Source organism: Lutjanus erythropterus, chromosome 6 (genome assembly GCF_056507025.1).
Source record: "Lutjanus erythropterus isolate fLutEry1 chromosome 6, fLutEry1.hap2, whole genome shotgun sequence".
Taxonomy (NCBI): Eukaryota; Metazoa; Chordata; class Actinopteri; order Lutjaniformes; family Lutjanidae; genus Lutjanus; species Lutjanus erythropterus.
In genome coordinates, this window is record NC_139322.1 from 587483 (window position 1) to 607676 (window position 20194).

Genomic DNA, 20194 nt, shown 5'->3' on the forward strand with positions numbered 1-20194 from the left:
ACTGGACTCTCCTGGACTCTCCTGGACTCTCCTGGACTCAAGGGACTCTCCTGGACACTCCTGGACTCACTGGACTCTCCTGGACTCTCCTGGACTCACTGGACTCACTGGACTCTCCTGGACTCTCCTGGACTCACTGGACTCTCCTGGACTCTCCTGGACTCTCCTGGACTCACTGGACTCTCCTGGACTCACTGGACTCTCCTGCTGGTTGATCCACATGTTGAACCACACATGAAGCCTCTGCGGTTTCCTGAACGTCCTGCTTCTGTTTGAAAGTCCTGACAGACCACCTGACCTGGTGACATCACTGATGTCTGAGACGAATCAGCAAACAGCAACAACTGTTAGAGGGTTTTCTTTAGAGTCGATCTGTTAACAGTTTTAAACATAACCTCACGTCTTTGTCACGTACCTCTGGTTCTCTGACTCAGGGTTCCACTCTTCAGTTGGTGGTTCTCTCCACTAGAACATTTTCATCACTGATGAACACAAATGACCAGACAGAGGAAGGAGATAAGATTTTCTTTTTATATAGAATTTATACAGACTTTTTGCTGCGCCCTTTAGGGGGACCCAGACCCCGGGTTTGGAACCCGGAATATGTCACATGACTCAGTGCTGTTGATTCTCATGGAGTTTTCCTGAGGTCGTCACAGGTATCACTTCAAAACCTGATGATGGAGGTGTGTGTGTGTGTGTGTGTGTGTGTGTGTGTGTGTGACAGGGGGGTTCACACACACACACACACACACACACACACACACACTGATGTCAGCCTATTACCCTGAATACCCCCATCATCACTCAGGCTCCTCCCTCTGAAGGTGGAGCTTTCACTTCCTTCCTCTTTCCTTCCTGGTGCCCCGCCTCCCCTCCTTTCACACGTGCACGCGCGCACACACACTTCCTTTATCATCAGCTTCTGTGAGAGAGAGAGAGAGACACAGAGAGAGAGAGAGAGGAGAGCGACATTAACACGTCATTGCGTTCACTGTGTAGTAAAGCTCCATTTAGCTGCACGCGCATACACAGTTGAAGGAAAAACACGTGCACGCGTGTGTTTCGTGTGACTGTGTGTGTGTGTGTGTGTGTGTGTGTGTGTGTGTGTGCGTGTGAGCTTCCACCTTTCAGCGCTTTGCATTTTTTACCTGCAGTGGACATCATGCACGGGGCCCGCGTGCACGCGCCCCCTCGCCGCGCACGCTGACGCTCACGCACGCATGCACGCAGCAGCAGCACCGAGGGAGCGATCAATACACTAAAAGCCCGGAGAGGATTCACACCGGAGCGCAGAGAGGACGCGGAGAACCGGAGCTGAGCGGCGGAAATATGAAGGTAACCGAACGGGACCCGCTTTGTTTATTTTGTGTGTAGGTGTGTGTGTGTGAGAGAGAGAGAACTGCACGCTCTGACCGACAGACCCCGTGTGTGTGTGTGTGTCGGTGTGTGTGTCAGTGTGTGTGTTTGTGTTTCTGCTGCGGGAACAAACGGCCCCGTCAGCATATTCACAGCCGAGACAGGCTGCTGCTGGCCGGGCTGAGCAGCCGCGGAGGGTCGGTCACCTCCTCCATCACCTCCTCCTCCATCAGCAGCAGCATCAGCACCAGTACCGTGTCTGTGTGTGTGTGTGTCTGTGTGTGTGAGCACCTGAAGGTCTCATCTGTCACCGTGTAAAAGCACTACTGTAAACTACCAGCTGACACCGTGTGTGTGTGTGTGTGTGTGTGTGTGTGTGTGTGTGTGTGTGTGTGTGTGTGTGTTTACAGCTGGATCTGCGCTATAGAAGCTGCTCTTTGTCTCCTCTGACCGTCTGTAATGAGCAGCAGCAGCAGGAGGAGGTTCACTCAGGAGGAGGTGACTGATGGAGAGGAGCTGTGTGTGTGTGTGTGTGTGTGTGTGTGTGTGTGTGTGTGTGTGTGTGTGTGTCGAGGAAGAGCTGGTGTGTGTTGGTGGTCGGATGCAGGTGGAGATCACATGTTAGAATCAGTGTGTTACTCCTGAGGAGCAGCATGTTGAGGAGGAGGAGGAGGAGGAGGAGGAGGTGTTATCTGAGGTCCATTGAGGAGTAAAGTGGTGTCATTTCTTACTGAAGAGGAGGTGAAGCATGATGAAGGTGTGATGGATGGACAGAAGGAGGAGAAGGAGGTGTTATAATACCTGCAAACAGAGGATACGTTAAACAGAAGGTTTACAGTATGTCAGGACAGAGGGAGGTGCTGTGTGTTACTACAGAGGAGGAGGAAGAGGAGGAGGTGTTTACATGAGGAGGAGCAGGTTACAGTGTGAGTATGGGTCTAAACATGTGGAGCACACAGATGTATTTAATAAAAATAATAAATAATTAATAACAACATACAATAATAAATAATAAACCGTCTCAATAGTTGAATTTAAAGCACCACACAAAGTCTGAATTCTCTGAGTTCAGTTTCTTAAACGTGAATATTTTCTGGTTTCTTTCCTCTCTGACAGTAAACTGATGATCTTTGAGTTGAGGACAAAACGAGACATTTGAGGACGTCGTCTTGGACATTTTCTTACATTTTATGAACCAAACAACTATTTGATTATGGGAGAAATTATTGCCAGATTGATCACTAGTTGAAAAAAACAGGTGAAGCTGTTTTCATGTTTGGATCTATTTTTCAATCAATTAGATTATGACAGAATTAATTAATTAATCAACTGAGTCAACTGACAGAAAGATTAGTCACCAGGAACATCCCTAATATTTACACATTTTGTTTCATTCTCTTATTATTATTATTATTATTATTATTATTATTATTATTATTATTATTATTATTGTTATTATTATTATTATCATTAGGATTATTATTATTATTATTTGTTTAAACACGAGATGACCAAAGAGGAAACAGGGCTGTCAAACCTTTTGTTGACTTGTTGTTTTCAGTTCAGTTTTCTGTCTCAGGTTGTTTTGTTGTTAAGGGAAAGATTAAAGTTCAGGTTCAAACTGTTAATGTTAGACAGGTTTTCTGACAGAAAGCTTTGAAGGTTAACTTCTCACATGTGCAGAGAGATCCTGTTGTTTACTACAGAAACAATAGATCCTGTATTTCCCATAATGCAACAGATGTCTTTGTTTAGAGGCTCCCTACCTGTTAACAGCTCCACACCTCCAGTTTATGTTGTGTGAGAGGAGGAGGAGGAGGAGGAGGAGGAGGAGGAGGAGGTGTTTTACAGAAGATGAAAAGCTGTTCTAAGTTACAATACCAGTTTCTTTGTGTTTTGATGTTGCAGAAGAATTATTATTATGATCATCCAATTTAATTTTTACAAGAAAAGTTTGTGACTGCAGTCAATCACAGTTCAGTTCTTATAAAAACTGAAAATCTGAATCAGCTAAGAAAACTGAAATCAGTGCATCTCCAGTTTCACTGTGTTTCAGTGTGTGTGTCAGTGTGTTTCAGTGTGTGTCAGTGTGTGTGTCAGTGTGTTTCAGTGTGTGTCAGTGTGTGTGTCAGTGTGTTTCAGTGTGTTTCAGTGTGTGTTTCAGTGTGTTTCAGTGTGTGTGTCAGTGTGTTTCAGTGTGTTTCAGTGTGTGTGTCAGTGTGTGTGTCAGTGTGTGTGTCAGTGTGTTTCAGTGTGTGTGTCAGTGTGTGTGTCAGTGTGTTTCAGTGTGCGTGTCAGTGTGTGTTTCAGTGTGTGTCAGTGTGTTTCAGTGTGTGTGTCAGTGTGTGTCAGTGTGTTTCAGTGTGTGTTTCAGTGTGTGTTTCAGTGTGTTTCACTGTGTTTCACTGTGTTTCAGTGTGTGTGTCAGTGTGTTTCAGTGTGTGTCAGTGTGTGTGTCAGTGTGTGTGTCAGTGTGTTTCAGTGTGTGTCAGTGTGTGTGTCAGTGTGTTTCAGTGTGTTTCAGTGTGTGTTTCAGTGTGTTTCAGTGTGTGTGTCAGTGTGTTTCAGTGTGTTTCAGTGTGTGTGTCAGTGTGTGTGTCAGTGTGTGTGTCAGTGTGTTTCAGTGTGTGTGTCAGTGTGTGTGTCAGTGTGTTTCAGTGTGCGTGTCAGTGTGTGTTTCAGTGTGTGTCAGTGTGTGTGTCAGTGTGTTTCAGTGTGTGTGTCAGTGTGTGTCAGTGTGTTTCAGTGTGTGTTTCAGTGTGTGTTTCAGTGTGTTTCACTGTGTTTCACTGTGTTTCAGTGTGTGTGTCAGTGTGTTTCAGTGTGTGTGTCAGTGTGTTTCACTGTGTTTCACTGTGTGTTTCAGTGTGTGTTTCAGTGTGTTTCAGTGTGTTTCAGTGTGTGTGTCAGTGTGTGTGTCAGTGTGTTTCAGTGTGTGTGTCAGTGTGTTTCAGTGTGTGTCAGTGTGTGTGTCAGTGTGTTTCAGTGTGTTTCAGTGTGTTTCAGTGTGTGTGTCAGTGTGTTTCAGTGTGTTTCAGTGTGTGTCAGTGTGTTTCAGTGTGTGTGTCAGTGTGTTTCAGTGTGTTTCAGTGTGTGTTTCAGTGTGTTTCAGTGTGTGTGTTAGTGTGTTTCAGTGTGTTTCAGTGTGTGTGTCAGTGTGTTTCAGTGTGTGTGTCAGTGTGTGTGTCAGTGTGTTTCAGTGTGTTTCAGTGTGTGTGTCAGTGTGTTTCAGTGTGTGTGTCAGTGTGTGTGTCAGTGTGTTTCAGTGTGCGTGTCAGTGTGTGTTTCAGTGTGTGTCAGTGTGTGTGTCAGTGTGTTTCAGTGTGTGTGTCAGTGTGTGTCAGTGTGTTTCAGTGTGTGTTTCAGTGTGTGTTTCAGTGTGTTTCACTGTGTTTCAGTGTGTGTGTCAGTGTGTTTCAGTGTGTGTGTCAGTGTGTTTCACTGTGTTTCACTGTGTGTTTCAGTGTGTGTGTCAGTGTGTTTCACTGTGTTTCACTGTGTGTTTCAGTGTGTGTTTCAGTGTGTTTCAGTGTGTTTCAGTGTGTGTGTCAGTGTGTGTGTCAGTGTGTTTCAGTGTGTGTGTCAGTGTGTTTCAGTGTGTGTCAGTGTGTTTCAGTGTGTGTGTCAGTGTGTTTCAGTGTGTTTCAGTGTGTGTTTCAGTGTGTTTCAGTGTGTGTGTCAGTGTGTTTCAGTGTGTTTCAGTGTGTGTGTCAGTGTGTGTGTCAGTGTGTTTCAGTGTGTTTCAGTGTGTGTGTCAGTGTGTTTCAGTGTGTGTGCCAGTGTGTGTGTCAGTGTGTTTCAGTGTGCGTGTCAGTGTGTGTTTCAGTGTGTATCAGTGTGTGTGTCAGTGTGTTTCAGTGTGTGTGTCAGTGTGTGTCAGTGTGTTTCAGTGTGTGTTTCAGTGTGTGTTTCAGTGTGTTTCACTGTGTTTCACTGTGTTTCAGTGTGTGTGTCAGTGTGTTTCAGTGTGTGTGTCAGTGTGTTTCACTGTGTTTCACTGTGTGTTTCAGTGTGTGTTTCAGTGTGTTTCAGTGTGTTTCAGTGTGTGTGTCAGTGTGTGTGTCAGTGTGTTTCAGTGTGTGTGTTAGTGTGTTTCAGTGTGTTTCAGTGTGTGTTTCAGTGTGTGTTTCAGTGTGTTTCAGTGTGTTTCAGTGTGTGTGTCAGTGTGTTTCAGTGTGTTTCAGTGTGTGTGTCAGTGTGTTTCAGTGTGTTTCAGTGTGTTTCAGTGTGTGTGTCAGTGTGTTTCAGTGTGTTTCAGTGTGTGTGCCGGTGTGTTTCAGTGTGTTTCACTGTTTGTTTCAGTGTGTTTCAGTGTGTGTGCCGGTGTGTTTCAGTGTGTTTCAGTGTGTGTGTCAGTGTGTTTCAGTGTGTGTGTCAGTGTGTGTGTCAGTGTGTGTGTCAGTGTGTTTCAGTGTGTGTGTCAGTGTGTTTCAGTGTGTTTCAGTGTGTGTTTCAGTGTGTTTCAGTGTGTGTGTCAGTGTGTTTCAGTGTGTTTCAGTGTGTGTGTCAGTGTGTTTCAGTGTGTGTGTCAGTGTGTTTCAGTGTGTGTGTCAGTGTGTTTCACTGTGTGTGTCAGTGTGTTTCAGTGTGTGTGTCAGTGTGTTTCAGTGTGTCCAATTTGACTGGCGCTAGGAGTTGCTGTTTGGAACCGTCGCTCTTAAATCTTTTATTTTTCTGTTTTATCTCCATTTATTATCTCAGCATCACAGTTTAGCTCATGACTACCACTAATCAGACTGACAGTGAATCAAAAATACAGGAAAGACAAAACTTATTTTAAAAATTGCTTTTCACTGATCTGATACTTGATTTTGTAATATATTTGTAATATGTTTTTCACATAATTAATTTGACATTGTGTCAGTCTTCTGTGTACCACTATGAGAAACTCCACAGACTGAGAATCCAGGGTTTACACATTAAAAATTAAACATTATGTGTTGGAGACATATAAAGAACATTAGCAGTGTTAGCTGTTAGCTTACCTGAGGATCTCTGAATATGTTCATTTCTTCCTGATGTCAGATCAGACTCGTACCTGAACGTTTTTTGCTTTATAAGCAGTTATTGTGGTGATATTCATGGTAAGAATGTAGCTAAACGCCAACAGATCGCAGCGCTGCAGAACAGGTGTGTGCTCAAAACTGGAAGAGGAAAAGTGGGCGGGGCATCAAGTTGTTTACAAACATTATTATTATAATTATCATAAAGTTACAACTGGTGTTTATAACACTTTACAGTTGCTTAATAAATGGTTTATAAATCATATGTAAACATCTAAAACTTTGTTAAATGTTTAATTAACTATGAATGTATCATTTATTAATGATGGTTACTGAGACGTCTCACTCTGATGCAAAATGTGGGACCAAAAGATAAGACAGAGGAAGAGGAGGAGAAGTGAAAAGAGGAAGAGACTGAGAGGAGGATGAAGATGAGAGATGAAACCACAGAAGAAGAGACTGTGACGGGTTAGATGTGTAGTCAGCAGATGAGCGTGTGATTGATGTGTGTTCACACTGACTGTAGATCAGTGATGAGGAGCTGCTCTCTGTGTGCAGCTCTGAGCCGAATCTGATCCGTCAGCAGCTTCAGTCTCTGCAGTCTGACTCAGCTCATGTGGATCACAGACCTCAGATCAGTTCGTCCAGACAAACGGCGGTTCATCCTCATCAATAATTAAAATAATTAAATATCATAAAGGAGAGAACCGGTGAGGAACGTGCAGGAGAGACTGTTGGTTCTCTGATGGAGCACGTTAACAAACTGATGACCTGCTGTCAGAACACGTCTTGTTCCACCTGCCTTCACATCTTCACCTGCTGTTCAACTAGACATCAATCTGCCAATAACTTTTGCACTAATCAAATAGTTGTTTGCTTCATAAAATGTAAATGAAGACGTCCAAGACGACGTCCTCAAATGTCTCGTTTTGTCCACAAACTCAAAGATTATCAGTTTCCTGTCAGAGAGGAAAGAAACCAGAAAATATTCACATTTAAGACGAGAGAAAAAAAAGATCCAAACTGAATAATCAATTATCAAAATCGTTGCCAAGTAATTTAAAAGTTCAATTAATAATGATCATTACCTCTACATCATATCACTGTTACAATATCAGAATATAGAATATATACACGAAACCCCACATTTTTTCACTGATGTTCAATAATTAATTATTATTGATTCATGTTTTCCATTAGTTTTTGTTTTCAGTTCAATTTTTATTAGTTTGTTAGTTTTTATTTTTGTACACAGTATTATTTATTTATTTATTTATTTATTTATTTATTTATTTGTAAAATATGGCGGGTGTTTGTTTAACATGTTTAGAAATACAAACACATCTCTTTAGTGTTGTCAGGTTGTTGTGTCAACAAATTTGACCAAAATTATTAATTTTATTTGTAAAGAATTACTTGCAATATTATCATCAAGTGTAATATTCAAATCTCAGCTGTTTGAAAAAGTCTGTCACTGCAAGAAATCAAATAAACTAAACTAAAAATGTGAGAAAACATCTGTAGAGCTGCAAAAATCGAAAAATCTTGTTCTCACTGTTTTTTTATTATTAAAAATGAAAACTGTGCTGCAGAAATGATCTGTATATTATTATATTTTAGCACATCGTGCAGCTTTGCTCACTGTCATAAATCACAGTGTTCCTCAGGGGGTTTTACAGTCGGTGTCACACCGTTTGTGCTGCAGAGTCGTGACACCCCTGGTTCCAGTTTAGTCTTTGTGACTGTGTGTGTGTGTGTGTGTGTGTGTGTGTGTGTGTGTGTGTGTGTGTGTGTGTGTGTGTGTGTGTTTTCAGTTGTTAGTGAAGCCATGCAGCCAACAGGACTCCTCGCTGTGGAGTATTTTTAGAAACAGTCTGCAGGACAATCGCCACCAAACACTTTGAAATATTTGGATTTTTCGTCCTGTATTTCCTGCTGAGTTTTTATCATTTTAGATCCTGAACCAGACTCACTGAACTCTGTGAACTTTGTAAAAGACCAAAAAATGTCCAGAAAGCCGCCTCCTCTCACTGTCTGTGGGAAAAATATTGATTATTGAACTGATCACCGGCTATTGTGATAAGCAGTTAATTGGTGTGAGTCATTTTTTGTGTAAATTTATGCAAAAACAAAACAGAAAAAAACAAATGACCACAGCCTTCCTTAACTGGAGCACTTCATTCTCACATTTTATCACCAAAACAACGTCTGCACACTCCACATGTTTGCTCCTGTTCTTTCAAGAACTTCTTTCAAATCTTTCCTGTAACATTTATTTTCATTATTAGTAGTTTTTAACTCACAACGACACAAACACACTAACAGATGAGGCAGCAGACCAACAACTCCTGTGTTCTGAGAGGTAAAATCACTGATTTTATGAATGGAGTTTGGTTGGTTTGAAGAGAGTGAGATCTGTCTGATATAACGGTGGTTTCCTTCAGAAAAGTCTGTCTGACAGAAAGATGAAGAGGAGAAAACATTCTAAATATAGTGTACAAAGTCAAAGTGATATTTGTAGGTGTCTGGTGATGTCAGGACACTGATTAACTTCACACACCGGTTCTCCTGCTGCTTCTCCATCTACTGAAGGTAACACACTGACTGGAGAAGAACCTCATAGAACCACACTGTAGATAATACGGACTGTCCCTTTAACAACAATCAAAGCTCAACAGGAACTCAGAGACTCCTTACTGAAATCAAGCTGACCTTTGAACCCGGGCTGTAGAGACGCTCTCCTGTCATTGGATCTGCCTGCTGATGACATCATCGTAGGCTGCGTCCTGTGTGGTGATGATGTCATCAGAGGCTGCAGAGATTCAGAGCGACAGCGGCTGTCAGAGACGCTCAGTGTCAGCGGGCTGAAACAGCAACACACAGCTCCTCCTCCTCCTCCTCCTCCATCTTCATCTTCATCATCACTCTCATGTTCCTCTCCTGCAGTCGGTGCAGTGACCTCTGACCTCTGCTGTCTGCACACACACACAAACCACAGAAGAAGAATCAGTGTGTAGTTTCTGTGTCTGACACTGGAGTGCACACACACACAGAAACACACACACGCACACACACACAGAAACACACACACACACACGCGCACACACACAGACACACACACACACGCACACACACACACACACACAGAAACACACACACACGCACACACACACACACACACACACACACACACACACACACACACACACACACAGAGCTGCCGCTGATTCTGATCATAAATCACATGTTTAGTCCACAAAATGTCAGACAGACAGAGAGACAGAGAGACAGAGAGACAGACAGACAGAGAGAGAGACAGACAGAGAGACAGCACACCACTTTTAAAGACATTTAACGTGTCATACTCGCACATTTTAAGCTTTTGGTGACAATAACCACGTCACTGCAGTCATGTGATGCGTCCCGCAGCTCATCTCCATCATCACTGCACATTTTATTTTGAAAGGTCAGTCTCATGTTATTTAATTGTTCAATGCGTTTGAGATCAGAGCTGCACAGACAACAGGAAACACAGCCTCTGATTGTTCGACAGACTCAACACAAAGGGTCACAGGACAGCCAGTGAGCAGCTAACAACATGCTAACAACATGCTAACAACGTGCTAACAACATGCTAACAACGTGCTAACAAAAACAACAACTGTTTCTAACACGTAAAAATGGATAAATAACTACAGAAACATTCAGCGTTGGATGTATTTTACGTATGTAAGACATGTAAGATATACGATCACACTAGCACTGACACTGTAAAGGTAGCATTAGCATTAGCTTAACATTAGCCTTTCCTGCTCAGTTTACTTCAGGGCTAACCTCTGTCACTGTTTCAATAGACAAGACTTTTCTCTACAACATTTATTAACTGACTCACTGTGACCTGAACTGTACATTTACTGACCAACAGACCAACTGACCAACTGACAAACTGACCAACTGACAAACTGACCAACTGACAAACTGACCAACTGACCAACTGACAAACTGACCAACTGACTGCTGTTTAAGTTTCTGCTTCTACACCATCAGTCTCACTACACAAACTCATTTTACGCACTGCCTTGTTTCTTTCATGTGTCATTTGACCTCTGTTGTCATGGAGACCTCTGTCGTCATGGAGACCTCTGTCGTCATGGTGACCTTTGTTGCGGTTAACATTGTGAAATAATCACAGTTTGATAAAGTTTAGGCACCAAAACCACTTGGTAAGATTTAATAAAGTTATGAAGATATGACGTATACAGCTGCTGTTTGTACTGGATCACATGACAGTTTTTTTTTCTCTGAGGGAGTGAAAAAACAAAAAAGGTGTTTTAATAACGTGCAGAATGACTTCATACACTGATGTGATTTGGTGACACCAGACTAGAGTTTTAAGGCAGAAGAATACAGTTCCAGACTGGGATCTTTATGCTAAGCTAAGCTAACATGCTGCTAACTGTAGCTTCATATTTACTGAACAGATTGAGAGTGAATCAGTCTGAACATGAGACTCAGAGAGGAAGAGAAGAAGAAGAAGAAGAAGAAGAAGAAGAAGAAGAAGAAGAAGAAGAAGAAGAGTTTTCAGGTTGAAGATGTTTATTGGATTTAATACAGTTTAGTTTTCAATTTAAATGAAGATATTTTGGAATTTAAGTATTTAGATGATTTACTTCAGTAAAACTACTATTAAAGACACTGTAAAATACTCTGGAAAGTAAAAGTCCTGCATTAAAAATGTTACTTCAGTAAAAGTATGTAAGTATAATCAGTAAAATGTACTTAAAGTATTCTGCAGTAACAGTTCTGTGTTCTCTGTTCCATCTGATCTCATTACATCACAATTATTACAAACATTCAGAGGAAAAGCAGCAAATCAGAACCATCAAATGGTTTTAAAGAAAAATTACTGAGGCCATCATCAACAAACTAATCGATTATTGATTATTGGACTGATGATTTCAGCTGTACTTGTATAAATTGTTGGGTTGTTTAATTTAAATAAGACATAATATTTTCACATATTTTATGTGTTGACAGAAGACTTTAACATCATGTCGTGTCAGTTTGTTCTCTGATTTGTAACTGAAGAACATCAAGTTGTTGTTTTTTTTTTTTTGCTGATTAAACGCTTCGTTTGCTTTTTGCTTCTCGTTCATTAAAGTTCAGTCGGCTGTGAGACGTCACATAGAAGATCTTTGATGTGAAAGACTACAACTCCCAGAGGAGTGTGTGTGTGTGAGAGAGTCAGTGAGTCTGTGTTTGTGTTGTATGAATGATGTGTTTGATCGTCTGAACCCGACTGTGTGAAGCTGACGGGTCAGAGACTCGCTGCACGCCGTCTTAAAAAAAAAAACCTTCTGATCAGAAAAAATGTTACGTGTGTTGTTGTGTTGCTCATCATGTTGGCAGAGTCAGTTTTTCTGAGGATGGAGAATTAATATTTTGTCATTTTTAGCATAAAGAGTTTTTCTTTGTAACTTTACATCTGAGGAAATCGTTGATATTCCCCACAGCCTCATCTTTTCATTCCTGTGTTTCCTGCAGTAACGGTACCTGCTCGCTAGCTTAGAAATTGAAGCAGATAGTTTTGGCGTCCATGTTGTTGTTGTTGTTGTTGTTGTTGTTGTTGATTGGCAGCAGTGTTCTCATGACTTGAAGCGTATCATGTTCATGACTTCCTGTTTTGTAACCACAAGCTCACAACTTCCATTTGCAGCCGAACCACGAGGTTACGACTGCAGGTAGTAAGCTAGCTGGACACGCTAACATTAGCAGCTAACATCAGACAGATAAACACCTCTGCTCTTGGTTTTGGTTTTGTAAACTCATTTTATACAGAGTTTTTTCTTATCTTAATCTCATTTTTCTGTTTTTCCCTCATTTTCAGTTCAAGTTTCTTTACTCAACAAATGAGCTGACCAAACAAAACAATACCAAACATCTAAAATGAACAAAAATGACATTCTTCAATCAGTAATCATCAATAATGTGGAGATAATCACCAAGCGGGTAAAGACAAATAATAGAACAGCTAGAACAGGAAATGACATCACTTTACTGTAATGCAGCCTTAAAAAACAGGAAAAATCAACACTTATATCATATGAAGACATAACGATATCTAAAATCTATCACAAAATCTAATCTCACAAAACGATATAAAATCAATACATCATCCAGCTGAATCAGAGACTCTGAGTGTTTTTTCTGTCAGTCAGTCGGACTGTTGCTGGTTTACAGTCTGAAGATCTGCAGCCTCATTAAAGACGCTGGAAATGTCAGTCAGCATCCAGCTGACCACACACACACACACACACACACACACACACACACGATGAAAATAGGTTAGATAGAGAGAGAAACAAAGAGAATGAGGCCACAGTGAAGTGAACATCAGCAGCTCTGAGGATCTGACCTACATCTGACCTGCTGAATATAAATCAGTCTCACTCAAACATTCATTATTTAGAAATGCTTTCATTTGTCTCTGACCGGCTCCTCCTGCACACAGCTGCTCTCTTACTATCACTCCGCCTCACGCCATCTCACTCCACCTCACGCCATCTCACTCCGCCTCACGCCATCTCACTCCGCCTCACTCCGCCTCACGCCATCTCACTCCACCTCACGCCATCTCACTCCGCCTCACGCCATCTCACTCCATCTCACTCCATCTCACTCCGCCTCACGCCATCTCACTCCGCCTCACGCCATCTCACTCCACCTCACTCCGCCTCACTCCATCTCACTCCGCCTCACTCATCTCACTCCACCTCACTCCGCCTCACGCCATCGCACTCCGCCTCACTCCGCCTCACGCCATCTCACTCCGCCTCACGCCATCTCACTCCACCTCACTCCGCCTCACTCCATCTCACTCCGCCTCACTCATCTCACTCCACCTCACTCCGCCTCACGCCATCGCACTCCGCCTCACTCCGCCTCACGCCATCTCACTCCACCTCACTCTGCCTCACTCATCTCACTCCGCCTCACTTTATCTCACCCATCTCACTCATCTCACTCCGCCTCACTCATCTCATTCCATCTCACTCCGCCTCACTCCATCTCACTCTGCCTCACTCATCTCACTCCGCCTCACTCATCTCACTCCGCCTCACTCATCTCACTTATCTCACTCCGCCTCACTCATCTCACTCACCTCACTCATCTCACTCCGCCTCACTCATCTCACTTATCTCACTCCGCCTCACTCATCTCACTCCACCTCACTCCGCCTCACGCCATCGCACTCCGCCTCACTCCATCTCACTCCGCCTCACTCCATCTCACTCCGCCTCACGCCATCTCACTCCACCTCACTCTGCCTCACTCCGCCTCACTTTATCTCACCCATCTCACTCATCTCACTCCGCCTCACTCATCTCATTCCATCTCACTCCGCCTCACTCATCTCACTCCGCCTCACTCATCTCACTTATCTCACTCATCTCACTCCGCCTCACTCATCTCACTCACCTCACTCATCTCACTCCGCCTCACTCATCTCACTTATCTCACTCCGCCTCACTCATCTCACTCACCTCACTCATCTCACTCCGCCTCATTCCACCTCACTCTGCCTCACTCATCTCACTCCGCCTCACTCCGCCTCACTCATCTCACTCATCTCACTCCGCCTCACTCATCTCACTCCGCCTCACTCATCTCACTCCACCTCACTCCATCTCACTCCGCCTCACTCATCTCACTCCACCTCACTCCATCTCATTCCACCTCACTCATCTCACTCCGTCTCACTCATCTCACTCACCTCACTCATCTCACTCTGCCTCACTCCATCTCACTCATCTCACTCCATCTCACTCCTGCAGAGAGAAGCTGCAAGTTTTCAACAACACCTTGTTCAGAACTGAACCTTCTTGAGTTTGTATCAACAGCATTATGCAGCAGAGGTGGGAAGTAACTAAGTACAAATACTTAGTTACTGTACTTAAGTCGACTTTTCAGGTATCACAGAAATATCTGAACTTTCTCCTCCTCACATTTTCTAAACAGACTTGTTACTTTAGTTTTAATGACTTTGAGGTGAATTATTGATTATTGTTATTTTGCATCATTGCGCCGCCTTCCAACATCAAGACTGATTTCAAACTAAATGGATGAAACAATAAGACACAGAAAAGACGACTGACTGGTGGATCATCAGAGGACATCACACAGGACAGACGGGACGAGACAGACTTTAAAAGACGTAACAAGACAAGAAAAAGACAAAAACAAAAAAAGCAGTGTATCAAAATGAAAAAGATAAAGGATGTAATGAGATGAAGAATGATGATAAGATAAAACATGATCAAAGAACAAAGTAATCTGATGAAAAATGATTTAACAAGATGAAAATGATGTAAGAGACATGACGAAACAACGTAACAACACAAAAACAAAGAAACACAAAAACAATATAACAACACAAAAACAATGTAACAACACAAAAACAAAGAAACACAAAAACAACGTAACAACACAAAAACAGCATAACAAACACAAAAACAAAGCAACAACACAAAAACAACATAACAACACAAAAACAACGTAACAACACAAAAACAACATAACAAACACAAAAACAACGTAACAACACAAAAACAACATAACAAACACAAAAACAAAGCAACAACACAAAAACAACGTAACAAACACAAAAACAATGTAACAACACAAAAACAACGTAACAACACAAAAACAACGTAACAAACACAAAAACAAAAGCTGTAACAAGATGAAAACAGTGTAAAAGCCTGAACACTGCTCCTCATTGGTGATGTTGATCGTCAGTTTGACAGTTTCATCTAAAGTCACATCATCGTCCCACACAAGGCATGCTGGGAGATTTCCTCTTCTGTCTGGAGGGTTTAAATCATCACAATAAAACACCTGACAGAATAAACCAATCAGAGGCTGCGCTCTTTAATCCCGACTCAGCACAAATAATCCAGTTAGCAGCTGGAACACAGATGATATGGTGAGAGGAACACAGCGGTCTGATGGAGAACATCTGAGGGTTCTGCTTGTGTTCTGTTAAACTTCACACTGACAGTCTGCTGCTTCCTGACAGGGACAGAACTAAACTTCTCTTCAAAATTTAAAACAGAGTCCACGAGTCTGCAGCACAAATATAACAAGAACGTACAGAGAATGAGATCTGTGGATCATTTCAGAACAATTTGATGAACGTTAGAAAAACATCCTGCAGACTCAGATCCACTGTAAACCTGAATAAACCAGCAGAACTCAATATTCTCAGTAATTTCAACAAAAGAACTGTCAGTCACAGCTCTCACTGCAATAAGTTACTGAAGTGAATGTATTCAATTTATTAATCTCTTAAAATATTTGTGTTTATTTCCTTCATTAATCAAATATTATGAGTTTAATAAACACAAAAGAAAGAAAATGTGACACTCAATATTTTTCAGGTAGTAGAACCTCAAAACAAATAGAAGTTTTCATTGAACTTGATTACTTTGAACATTCAGTTTTACAGTAATTTGTAATATGTTGTAACCGTTAGCTGCTGTCCACACAGATTGATCCAGATTATTCAGAAAAGTTATTGATTAGCATTGATCGTGATGATCAGTCAGTGACTGTAGCAATAAATCACTTTAATGTTAAACTTCAAACTGGTTCAGAACAAAACAGCACAAAGTCTGGACACGTTTATACAAGTTTGTCTCCTCTGCTGTCAGTCTGATATGGAACTTTCACAATAAATGTTCCTTTAAAATGTTCTGACAGACATTTATGTTTTGACTGACAGCTGCACGAGCCAATCACAGGCAGCCACAGAGGTTTTCTACTGGCAACTAAGATTTACATCAACTAATACTGAAGGTCACACAGACAGTTTCTATAGGTTGAAACCACACACACACACACACACACACACACACTCCTGTAAACAGCGCACACAAAGAGAGAAATGAAGTCCACTCCCTAAACATACAAACACACAGTGAATTACATCACACTGAACTCTGACCAGTGTTATCAGACAGAGAGAGAGAGAGAGAGGGCGAGAGAGAGGGCGAGAGACATTAACAGAAACAGAGAGAGAGAGAGAGACAGAAAGTGAAGGGAAAAACGAAGGGCGAGAGACGTAACAACAGAAACAGGAGAGAGAGAAACACTGAGACAGTCTGGATGTGACAGCTGAACACACACCAACCACCCAGAGGTACCACACACACACACACACACACACACACACACATCAAATGACTGAATGTTGTAATAGTCTTTTATTTTGGCGGGTGAGCACCTGAAGTGAATGAGGCGACAGACAGGAAGTGATAGAGAGAGAGAGAGATGGGGAGAGCGGGTATGTGTTAATGATGTGTTAATAGCAGCACGTGTCGACCTCACACTGTGACGAGTATCACTGCACATCCTGTCTCTGCCTGAGAGACGCCGTCAGATGCTGCGTCCATTCAAAGACTCCTCGTCTGCTCGCTGCATCACGAGGACGCTTCTGTATCTGATAATTACCTACCCAGGATGCTTCTGTAGGGCTTCTCACACTGGAGCAGTTAGCTCCAGGCTAACAAAGCTCTCACACTAGTACGTTCAAAGTGGGTTAACCCTGACTTTAGCCTCGAGCTAGCTGGACCTGCTCCAGAGCACAGTTAGTTCTGAGTTTGTGGGGTTATCCTCTGAAAATAAACCAAATCCAAAGCTGCCAGTGTGAAACAGGGCTAAAAGATCAAAGGAGTCTTCACAGAACGTTCTACTAACCCAGAGCTCTAAGTGCAGTGAGAACCCTGGGGTTAGCTTAACCCTGGGCTAATAATATGTGTGTGAAAGCCCGAGGTTAGCTCTTAGTCCAGGGTTAAGAATATGCAGTGTGAGAAGCCCTCAACAACTACTCCACTCTTTTAGCCTTGTTTCACAGTGGCACTTTTTAGCCCTGGCTTTAGCCCACAAACTCAGGGCTAACCTTCACTCTGGAGCAGGTCCACCAAGCCCTAGGTTAGCCCACTTTGGAATGGGACCCTGCCAGTGTGAAACCTCTCTTAGCTTCAGACCAAGAGCTCTCTGACCCTCAGACTAAAGGGCTTTTCACACTGCACATTCTTAGCCCGGGGCTAAACCCTGATCTAAGAATTAACCCTGGGATAACTAAGCCCCCTTTCACACACATTTTGTTAAACCACAGTTAAGTTAAGCTGAGGGCTATGTGATTCACAGTGTGCCTCTACTAGCTCTGGGTTACATGTCTGTTGGTTCACCAACTGATATGAACCTTTTAGAACATTCTGTGACTACTCCACTCTTTTAGCCCTGTTTCACAGTGGCACTTTTTAGTTCAGGGGTTAGTTGGTTTTCAAGGGATAACCCCACAAACTCAGGGCTAACCCTAGTCTTAGCCTCAGGCTGGATGTTAGCCCAGGGTGAAGAGAGATTTCACACTGGCACAATCTTGGAACATTCCAAAGTGGGCTAACCCCAACTTTAGCTGAGGGCTTGGCGGCCCTGCTCCAGAACTGGGTTAGCCCTGAGTTTGTGGGACTAGCCCCACAAACTCACCAAAGGGCTTTTCACACTGCACTTAGCCATGGGCTGAGGGAGTTGTTAGCCCCAGGCTAATGTCAGGGTTAGCCCACTGTGGAATGTTCTAGCATTGAGCCAATATGAAATCTTTCTTGGCCCAGGGCTAAATGCAATGTGAAAGCCTCTAGTTGTGAGCTTAGCTTAGTCCTGGGCTAACAGTGTGAATAGGGGCTAAGTTATAGCCCAGCACTATCCTTAGACCTGGACTAAGAATGTGCAGAGTGAAAAGCCCTTATATCTCCTAATGAGGAAGCTTCCTTATCTCCTCTCTGGGGAGTTTGGTGAATCATGTTTCCTGAGCTCCGAGATACACAACGAGGAAACTTCTTCATCTCCTCTCTACCTGACGAGGACGTCTGTTTACTTCCATACTTTGTTTTTAGGAAGCTTTGTTACACGTCTCTTCCTGGAGAGCGTCCTTTCTCGTGTTTTTATTTAAATCTGTCAGATTTATAGTTTAAAGTCTCAGATCGTTTGAAACGCTGCTGCTGCTCGGGGACATTGTTGTTTGTTTCTTCACTGACTCCCACCTTCACATATGCTCATCCATATTTAATACACCACGTCTAGCAGTGTGTGTGTGTGTGTGTGTGTGTCTGTGTGTGTGTGTGTGTGTGTGCGTGTGTGTGTGTGTGTGTGTGTCCCTGTGGGTCTGACTGTGTATAAAAGAAATTGTGTCAGTGACTTGTCTGCATGTGTTTGTGTGTTTATGTGTGTATAACTATTTAATGTGTGTGTGTGTGTGTGTGTGTGTGTGTGTGTGTGTGTGTGTGTGTGTGTGTGTGTGTGTGTGTGTGTGTGTGTCTGTGTGTGTGTGTGTGTGGCTCCCTGCTGTCTGCCACCATCTGCTGTTCTCTCAGACTGAAGCAGTGAGTCGATGAGTTGATGGAGGAACTGATCCCAAACACTCGGAGAACACAGGGAACTGTTCTCTGCTGATTCAACATTTCATCACAGTGTTACTGTTGCTAAGAGACTGTTTTAGAGCTCAGACAGAACATAAACAGGTTCTGAAGGGTCCGTTTACAGGCTGGAGTTTGGAGGAGACGCCTCTGAGTTAGAGAGGGAGGAAGTCAGAAAACAAAAAGGAAACAGATCCCGTTAGCAAGAAGGAAAATGTTTGGCTCTTGGTGAAGTTGTGAAGAACGTTCCTCAAGGGAAGGAGAAAAGGTGCTTTCTGGTTAGGTGATGAGTTGAAGAAGCATCCTAGAAAGGAAACAAGGAGGTAAAGATTCCTCCTCTATGCTTCCTAGCTAGGTAGCAAGACACATCTTAGCAACTTGGTGAGTGGTAAAAGATCTCGGAAGAAGCTTCTCTTCATAAAGATTCAAAATGTGCCTGATAATAGTAATAAGTCTCATTTTTAATTTTCTGTCATCAAATGTCTACAGGTGTGAACAGGTGTGAACAAGTGTCTGTGTTTTTATAAACAGTTGTTTATGGGTGGGAATAGGTGTTGGGGGGGGGCAGGTGTTGAATAGATGTTTTTAGGAGTTTTTACAATTATTTGCAGGTATAAACAGACGTCTGCAGATATTTAAAAGTCTTGAGTTGTGTTTAGGTCCTGTTTACAGGTGTGATCAGGTGTTTACAGATGTTTACAGGTGTGATCAGGTGTTTACAGGTGTGATCAGGTGTGGTCAGGTGTGATCAGGTGTGGTCAGGTGTGGTCAGGTGTGATCAGGTGTGGTCAGGTGTGATCAGGTGTGGTCAGATGTTTACAGGTGCGATCAGGTGTGATCAGATGTTTACAGGTGTGATCAGGTGTGTACAGGTGTGATCAGGTGTGATCAGATGTTTACAGGTGTGATCAGGTGTGATCAGGTCTATACAGGTGTGATCAGGTGTGATCAGATGTTTACAGGTGTGATCAGGTGTTTACAGGTGTGATCAGATGTTTACAGGTGTGATCAGGTGTGGTCAGGTGTGATCAGATGTTTACAGGTGTTTACAGGTGTGATCAGGTGTGATCAGGTGTGTACAGGTGTGATCAGATGTTTACAGGTGTGATCAGGTGTGATCAGGTGTATACAGGTGTGATCAGGTGTATACAGGTGTGATCAGGTGTGATCAGGTGTATACAGGTGTGATCAGGTGTGATCGGGTGTATACAGGTGTGATCAGGTGTGTACAGGTGTGATCAGGTGTGATCGGGTGTATACAGGTGTGATCAGGTATGATCAGGTGTATACAGGTGTGATCAGGTGTATACAGGTGTGATCAGGTGTGATCAGGTGTATACAGGTGTGATCAGGTAT

General features: G+C 42.8%; 1 protein-coding gene across 1 annotated transcript in view; it reads left to right on the top strand.

Annotated features, from left to right (window-relative positions):
• Positions 1-1130: 1130 nt before the first annotated feature.
• LOC146324544 (membrane-associated guanylate kinase, WW and PDZ domain-containing protein 3-like) overlaps positions 1131-20194 on the top strand; it is a 53659-nt gene continuing 34595 nt past the window's right edge. The window contains exon 1 of the mRNA XM_084720126.1: positions 1131-1338. The gene's annotated coding sequence lies outside the window, so the exon portion shown is untranslated. The remainder of the gene's footprint in view (positions 1339-20194) is intronic.